Genomic DNA, 9,798 nt, shown 5'->3' on the forward strand with positions numbered 1-9,798 from the left:
CAGTCTGTGATATATCGTGTAACGTTGAAGGATTGTTTTGAAATAATTTTCTAAAGCAGAACAAAAAAGCGAAAAAGTCTTAACTTTATATCACGAAATACCCAAGTACTCAACAAAAGTAGAACTGTCACATCACATCTGCAATATTAAATTTATATATTTAAGATCATTTTAACATTTGGTGTTCAATCTGACGTAATATGACAGAAGCTTCGGAGCCTAATATTGATATGTGAATAATCATTGATTAAAAATTATATTGAAAGACATCAACCTTCGTAGTAGACATTAATAAGGTTTCACAATACCCTGTTATACCAAATCTAAAATCAATGCATTTTTAAAACATTTAGTTTTTTTATCAATAGTTGGTTGATTTCCTTTTCTTATTCCACATCACAAATGGACTATGTACATTAATTCATTAATACGATTCATGAATTAATATGGTGAACGTAGGATTAGAAATATAACGGCATATTCAACAAGTTACATAGGCGTGATATAAATGAAGATATAACAGTTTTTATCACGATGGGCGTGTACTATCGAAAATAATGACAGTCGACACTGACCATTCAATTTTGTTCTGTTTTATCTGTAATTGATCTAGAATCTACTCACATGTCATTTATTCAACATAAAAGAAATTATACGACATTTATATCAAACAGAATATAAAGTATTAAAGTATACGTATTCAGTGTTAGTTATTTTAATACTTTGTATACTATTATATCAACGTCAAGTCAAGAATCCATTTAGTATTTCAACGAAATCTTTAAATGTATATACTGTTTTTCTTGATGACAAAAAGTAGAAAATGCCTGCCGGAAACAACCCTTATCATATCGTTATACGTATTACTCCAGACAAAACACCAGTATTTAAATCTTTATCAGACATGTAATTGCAAAAGAAATAAATAAATACATAGATTAATCTATCGATATGAATTGACGTACTTGCCCCACAACATAAAGGTTACCAATACAAGGAGACGATATGTGTCAGTACGATAGCAGCCACATAACGTCATTATTGCAAATTAGCTTTTCATCATCGCAAGAAAAATATTTATGGTCCTCATGTGATAAACAAACCTTGGGATAAATAGGCTCAAAAGAAAGCATATGAATTTATTTCCTTTACATCATAATATAGACAGGAAATGTTTGATGATGAGTTCGTTCATTGTTCGCTTTCTGTTTCTGTCAGCATAATTGCAAATGCATAAAAATAAAAGTCTTTGCTAAAAACTAAAAACCCGGAAATTGAAAATCAGGGGGTAAATAAAACAAAAATGAATAAATGGAAATAAAAAATGATAAAAAACGGAAGTAAAAAGGGGGAGTTTTTTTTTTGGGGACTTTTTTTAATATGCGCCGTTTTAAAAATGAAAAAGAAATTAACCTCCTGCCCTTTTTTCCCAAAAAGGGCGTCCTTTTGAATTCAAAAAGGGTGGTTTTAAAAATATTTTTTTGTTTTTTTAACATAATTAAATATATATATATTGTATCAAAAACGTACTTATTTTACGAAACACTTTTTTCTCAATTGATCATTTATTAAAGTATTTGTATATTGCGTGTGATCTTCTTCAAACAAGGTACGAAATAGGGATCCCCAGAGGTTAAATGAAAGAAAAAGTATCCTTTCTTTTAGGCATTTTTACTAAAAAAAATATTTTAAATCAATTAACTTTCTCTTTGACACATGTTTGTGTTGCTCTTGATCCAATGGCGTGCCATGAGTGGGTGATAGCCTTTTCAAGTTTACTTTTTATCATTTTCATGTTTTAGATATAGTACATGTAGTAACTTTTATGTACGAGTATAACTCGCTGTCTTCCTTGCCGTGAGCATATTCATTTTTAAGTAATATTTGAAATTGGGCTTTGGGCATGATTGTCTATTACTTGTATAAACTAAGAGAACTTTGTTGATTGATTTATTCTTGTCTATAATCTTTAAATTAACAAAATACATAGTTTTAAAGCTATTTAATCTATCTTTTTTGCTTTAACCGTGCAGTGTTCAAATCACCTACTCTACTAATGGGTTAACTAAAATGTTGTTTTTTTGCCGATTTGCCCATCAAATTAAACGAACTATTTCCTTGATTCTATGCTGAAAGATTTTAAACTTAATTCGTAAGGATGTTCACTTATAGTTTACTATTTATACCATGCGTCATTTAATCCTTTAACAAGACGTCTTGGTAGGTTACTATATCAAGATCAAAATTTTGTGACGCAAATAATATTCTCAATCAGTAACGCATTTTCACCTTAGAATTACAAAAAACTGGATTTGCTTCTTTCCCCTGTTTCACACGGATTCCTTTAATAGCATTGCATACTATTTTCTTCTTTTGCCCTTTTATCAGTTCCATAACAATAACGTTTTAAATGTCAAGGCTTTGCTATTATATCTAACAAAAGGATATATCGTTGAATTTGTTTTTTTTTTGGTCACGGACAAATCGGGGGATTAATTGTTTAATATAACCATGTAAAACTGTAACAAATAATGATCTAAAGAAATCATATACTTTTCAAAACAGCCGTTGTGTTCCTAATATAATGAACATGTTGTGGTAGAAAGTTATTAGCAATATAAAGCTGGGACAATTACGCTTAAATATGATACAAATTGAAATAAGTATGAATATTGTACAATATATTGTAATGTTTGTTAATGTATCTATGACTGTCAATAGCCTGATGGAAACAGTCATTGCTGTTAATCATGTTCAGAATGTCAAGTCAGCTTACGCACTTGATTAAGGAAGGTTAGTTTCTTCAACGCCTCAATTAGAAATAATATATAGCAGTGTCTGCCACTCTACCACAATCTTTTTTTTTCAGCGAGAACGTTGCAATTCACATGAGTAATGGTTTCTAGTTGTGACATAAAACTATACACATATTTCTCTTCAATAGTCACTTCTGTGTTTGTGAAAAAATAAATATAAGTTAGAGTCATTGTCAAATCTTAAGGGAAATTATTGTATTTTTCAATTTTCTATTGCCTTTTTGTAAAAAGTGTATCTCAAAGAAGCAGAGCCAGTCGTTTAGCTGTAAAATAGCAAAAATAGTGCTTGAGCGTTCTCAATTAAATTAATCGAATTGCTTCATACACTATTTTAAATCTGAAACCACATATTTTCTCTCTGTTAAAGTAATGTAAACGATGCAATTATAAAAAATTCAAATTAAGTCCATTTCTTTTAAATTGTTCTGGTAGATTAAAATCTGAAAATCACAGCTGCTCAATTACTCTAGACAAAACAGAATTCTAAAATAAATAATTAGCAAACCCACGTCAATGTTAGATCTGAACTTACAATTTTTATGTTCCTTACCATAGATGGAATATATTATATTGTATAATGAAATCACAATGCACCTGGTTAGTGATCAATGATACAGCAGATCCTCGGCTACTCTGTATCTGTCTTAATGTTATGAACGTTTCGAAATTCTCCTACGGAAAGGTCATGTTTACGATTAAGTGCCTTTGTTCTTTATAACAGATTTGTTTAGAAAGAAACCTAAAAATGTGTATTTTTGACGTGACGTCATAATTATCCGGCCGATGCTTTATGCATTTATATGAAAAATCAAGATGGAGAGAATTTTTGAGTTTTGGTTAGAAACCTTTTTGGCAAAGAAGGTCAATGCGACCTTAACCTTTGAGCACTCGACTTAAAATCAAGAGGGGTCATTTACTGCTGAAGACAATGCTTCTATGAAGCTTTAAGGCCTATCGCACTTTGCTTATCAAATTCTTGGCCGGAAACTGTTTTGACATGGAAGGTCAATGTGACCTTGAACTTTTGCACTGCGATCCAAAAATCAATGAAGGCAATGACTGGGCGAGAAAAATGCACATAAAAAAATTGAGAGTCACGGGTCTTTGGGTTGTTGCATTATTGGTCGGAAACCTTTTGACATACAATGTCAGTGGCTTTTGAGCACTAGACCCAAATCAAGTACCGGCCAAGACCAATGCATCTATTAAGTTTGAGGAACAAAGGACCATTTTTGTTGATTTATTGGTCGTAACCGATTTGACATACAAAGCAAATGTGACCCTTGACCCGAAAATCATATACTTCTCAAGACTTACGCATCTCTGAAGTTTAAGGGTAATGGGCACATGCGTTCTAATTTTTTTGATCGGAAACAATGTAGGAGCACCGGCCAAACAACACACAGTTCGAGCGATATGCAAAACAAATAATAATAATACAATTTCGCTGCAAGGAAGACTTCATGAGCATGATTGTCTATGGACAGGCTCAATCAAACCGAGCTAGTAACTTTATTAAGTGTGCCGTTTTGGGCTATCTGTATGGATTCTACTCCTCTCTGTTTTATTCCTACTGATTCCTTTTCAAATTTCCATTTTACTCAGTTCCGTCTATTGTTTATTCGTTCAGGGCACACGCATTCTTTTACTTTGGGAACATATGTCGCTTTTGATTGAATGGCAAAAACGTGTCACATTGAAGGATCCATGAGGACTATTTCAAGTTAAATGTTAAATACTGCTAAAGCAGGTGCAAGGGGGGCGTGGACGGTAGGTTGCATTTTCCAGTACCGACCACAAAAGTCTCAATCAAACCTGCAACATTTTTAATTTGTCGTTTTAAGCTTTCTTTTGGGATTAAATATTTCACTCTTTGTTTGTGTATCTGATCTCAAGGAACGCATAAAATTGCACGAAATTGTATGTTTACAATGCAAATGAGTCGAATATGAATTTCATTTTTGTTTACAGAATTTTTATCAGAATTCAGACTGTTACTCCATAACTGTTATGCAGTTTAAGTTTGAAAATGTAACATCAATGTCATGATATAGTAAAATTTCTGTGTTCGTTTTGGACGTTCTTTAGGGATTTGTTTCTCTATTTTACTTATTTCACCTTTTGTAACCATATTAACTGTTAGAATGTCGCTTGGTAGGGATTACTTTTATTTACACTGTCTTGTTTAAAAGGAACATATTTTGGCTAGGAGTGAGGTTTGGTGCACCATTAGCCGGTTTAAACTCCGAAGCAATGCTTATGCTGCTGACCGTCCCAATGAATTTCTTGTTTATTGTTTCATACTATTATGATGACAATTTGTGTCCCTTCTTGTTTTTTTTGTAAATATCTTCCCTTTTGTCCCTAGTTTCGTTTTATTTTTTAATTTTGCCCCCCCCCGCATTTATCCGACCCTGGTTTCCCATTCCCCTACACCCCTTTACTTTTGTTGGCCTATTAATTTATCATTAAATTATCTTCTTTAATTTTCTTGTCGGTTTCTGTTATTTCCTATTGTGTATCATTAATAGTAATCATCACGTCCGTGTCTTGCCTTGTGTCCTGTTTTTGTTTGCTGTCCTGCTTGGCCTCCTTGCCGTGGCCCTAGCTGTCTTGCTGGGTCGTGTGGGGTTGCGTTCATTCAACGCCGCCCTTTCTTGATAATCTTGTTGTTCATATTTTGTTCAAAATTATTACTTTGCATTTAATAGTAGCATTTTTATGAAGGAAATAATAACACTATTATTCATATGACAGTGATTTTGTTTATCGAAATTAATTTATATAAAATAGCTGTTTTTTAATGCAATAGTCATTATGAACAAACTATAATTGCCTAAATGACGTAATATGATGATGTTATAATTGCCTAAATGACAGAGATTTACAATTTCATACCATTATCAAAAGTAATTATAAAAGCTGATTGTGCTGTCTGATATAAACATTAATATAAATGGATTGTTGGCTTAACACTAGAGATAACGAATGTTTTACATTAATTGTCAGTTGATGGATTACAAAAGAATCATTGACATATAACAGGATGTTTCATGGTAGATTCGTCGTCTTTTGAAGCTTATTTAATCGTATTTACTATGAATGTCTTTAACATAGTTGTATTCATATAATGCAAATTTTGTTAACAGAATAATCATAACCGCTTACAAGTTTACGTTACAACTTTTGAAATTCATTGAAAATATTCATGACTGATTATGTAAAATAAAATGGAATTAAACAACACAACATTTAGAAATTGCTCCTCTGATAATTTTTATCAAGTTTTGATTCGAAATGTTCTTTTTATGTCGTTTAAAACATTTCTTGAGCTTAGTAGTGTTTGAAAAGATGATAAATTGGGAAAGTGTGCTTATCCCTGAGATACAACATAACAGACATTTGCGACTTCTAAAACAGGGCTACCGCTATCATAAATTACGGAAATATTTTACTAAATTTTACAATCGTAACTTTGATTTAATTTCTAAATTCAATAGTGATTTAAAAACTCCTCTGCGACAAGGGATTAGCCAGCCTGGTTTTTATGGCGATGTGATTTACAAACTTCGTAAGATTTTGGGTCATGGTAATTTTTCTGCTGTTTTTACTAAAATCATTAAACGTTTTATTAAAAGAGGCTATGACCCTACTATCTTAAGACATACTGCATGTTTAGTGTTCAACCCTTTTACAGTTGGACACTACGCTTTCCTCTTTTGATTACATTTGACGGACCAAGTGGGAGACTCTATGATGGATAGTTCGTAAAGCCCTTTAGGACTGAATCGTCTTAATGTTCGTCTTCTGCCTTGCTTCGTCGGGCCCTTGTAGGTGATTTTCTTGTTGCTCTGCTTTCCTTTAGGACATTGAGTACCTTTGTTATGGTCATTGGGTTTACCTTTATATGTTTCTACATGATCATTTTAGTGTTTTACTTATTTAACCTTTTGTAACCATGACAACTGTTAGAATTTCACTTGGCGGGGATTCATTTTATTTACACTGTCTCGTTTATAGGAACATGGTAGGGCTAAGAGCGAGGTTTGGTGCACCATTAACTGGTTTAAACTCCCCAGCAGTCATTATTATGCTGCTGACCGTTCCAAGGCGGCGCCCCTCTGTGTTCCTCAGATGTATGTCTATGTTGTTTCTTACTGTTTTGGTGACACTTTTGCTTGTGTCTCTTGTTGTTTTCTCGTCCACGGTAAGTATCTTCCCCATTGCCTCTAGTTTTTATTTCTTTGATTAACCCCCTTCCCCGGTCTCCTGTCCCCTTCCCCTTTGTGGGCATATTATTCTTTTCTTTGAATTCCTAAGCAGTTACAAATTATTTATCATTTAATGATTAACCTGTCAGTGCTATGTCTTTGCCCTGTCCTGTTTTTGTTTGGGATCCGCCTGGGCTCCTTGCCACTGGTTCTTGTTGCTGGGTCATATTGGGGTTCATTGAACGCCGCCTTTCCTTGTTGATCTTGTTTATCATATTTTATAATGAGGAACGGGGATTGAGGATCAAGTACAAGTTATAAAAAGCGATAATCTCAAAATAATCTAACATTTTATAATAAACACGGTTTCTAAGTAACGGATAACACAAGCATTGCAAGCGATAATTTGTGTTTGTATTACGTGATATTGTCCTGAATAATATCATTCCTGTGGCTATACTTTAGGTGAGATTTCCCATCAATAGTCCTGACCGCCATATTAACTCGCATTTGTTTAATGCGTATTTCAAATAAAAACATGGAATTAAAGCCCGGATCACGTCTTTCACTGACGATACACTTATACCTTAACGTAACTCGAATAACTTGTATCTATGTGTGCATTTGAAATACATTTTTGCCACTTCAGTGAGAATTGTGGTGGGATTATAAGCAAGCAAAAATCCTACCGAAATAAATGAACCAGATATTAAGTAAGCATGATTTAGAGAAACGATGAAACTACATAAGTATTTACATCATAAATCAGTTACTCTAGATCTGCACCATTCTTAATATATTTTGACATCGTGTAAAAAATAGCTTTCAAACCCTGGGTAAATTGCAATAAAATTCATCATTGTTTTTTTACTGACGCATTATCCTGATGTATTTTTAATATTCCATATATAATTTATATCCTCCATAAGGCTTTTAGTAGACAGTCTTCTTTGACTGAAGAATGTTATAAGTTCAGCCACGTGATACCAAATACATGAAAAATGGTAGTGACAGCTCCTGGTTTGGCGCTCAGCATTGAAACAGCAGTGAATAATGTTTAATATATCGAAGGCAAGCAATAGCTAGCCCACCTATGTCTGATGTGGGAAATAAGATCGTGCACTTTAGATCCCACAATAGACGGACTATCAGTGTATGACTAAAACAGTGTTGAAATATCTGGAAAAAATTGATCCCTCGGAAGCATTAAAAACAGCAAAAGAAATCATGAAAATACAGACTCGGTTTGATTGGGTTGTACATGATGGATAATAAAAAGTGCAACAACCCTCACGCCCCCTAGCACCGGCTTAAGCGGGACTCAAATCTCAACACTTAAAAGTGCTGGACTCAATTATCTTAAAGGACTAGAAAAATATAGCAACACTGAAGTGAAGTACAGGGCACCTTTTTACGGCTGCTACACGGCACTTGACACCTGCTGCTTTGATGTTTAACTCCGATTCAGTAACTCACTCCATTTCAATTTCACATTTCAATATTTTCAAAAAATATTTGCCAGCGCTTTAGGACCTTTACAGCGTTTTGAAAGACGTCTTTTGTGTTTAGGATTTAGTGCCGAAACAAAATACAGTTAGGTGCAGTCCCTATGGAAAGACCGGGCATCTAAACCAACGGCAAGCTTAAGCGGCTCACATGCAGCAGTTATTGCTAGGTCAAGCTCTGATAAATCTTAACAGATGTATAAATGAGGGCCAACATGGACAGCTGACCAGCAGCTTCACTCGGGCCTAGTCCCGAGACAACTCGAACTCGGATCAGTTCCACGTAGTCAAGACGTCAAGATATCCGTGTACAAGCTGTCAAACGTTTTGACATCATCAAAGGACGAAACTATTGATGTACGTTAGTGCACTAGACAAAACAACCGTCAACGCCAACGACCACTGGCTGAGCTTATGAGAAAAGTTCCAAATTTATTTAGGGAACTTGGATTCAGTTCGTCTTGCAATTACTAAAATGAAAATTAAGAGGTTAGGAAAGAAATACAGAAAGATATCCTGGCTTTATTTCAATGTTCATATTATGTGTTGAGATGACCCCTCAATATTAACGTAACTGTTCCTCGATAATCGTTCCCGACATTATGTCGCAAATGTCTAATAATAAACGGCTTATTGACTTTCCAGTTCCTTTCCAATATAATATGTACCTAAATACCATACAAGGAAAACTAGAAGCTAAACTGAGTGGTTCTGTTTCTAAAAAAGGCTTATTAGTGATATCAATTATCAACGTGATATGGTAGTATATAATGTCGTTCAATACCATCTTTGTCAAGTATATAATTCAATGATAAGCGACCATTTGGTGTTACAAACATTATCATTGTACAGTATAGGTAATCAGTGCATTATATTACATTTGATTTTATGAATTATTGTTTAGTACAATTGTTATCAAACGATCAAATTAACAGAAGCCAGATTGAATATTTATTTTATTTGTGTTTATTCCTGGTCTTATCAGACTCATAAAATTTGATATGAAGTTCACTTTAACTATAACTGAATCAAGAAGTTTAGTTCTTATAGCAACATACTTGAAATAAATGACTTAATTACAAAACATAATGTTAAAATGATTTTTTATGTAATTTAATATGTCAAAAAGATGTCATTTTGACATCAGCAACGAATTTGTCCTAAACATTGCCAGGAACGAATTTGTCCTAAACATTGCCAACAACGAACTTGTCCTAAACATTGCCTATAACGACTCCGTTTTAAATATCGGTAAAAGAAAGTTCG

This window comes from Ruditapes philippinarum, unplaced genomic scaffold, assembly GCF_026571515.1.
Source record: "Ruditapes philippinarum isolate M1 unplaced genomic scaffold, ASM2657151v2 ctg5525_1_1_1_1, whole genome shotgun sequence".
Lineage (NCBI taxonomy): Eukaryota > Metazoa > Mollusca > Bivalvia > Venerida > Veneridae > Ruditapes > Ruditapes philippinarum.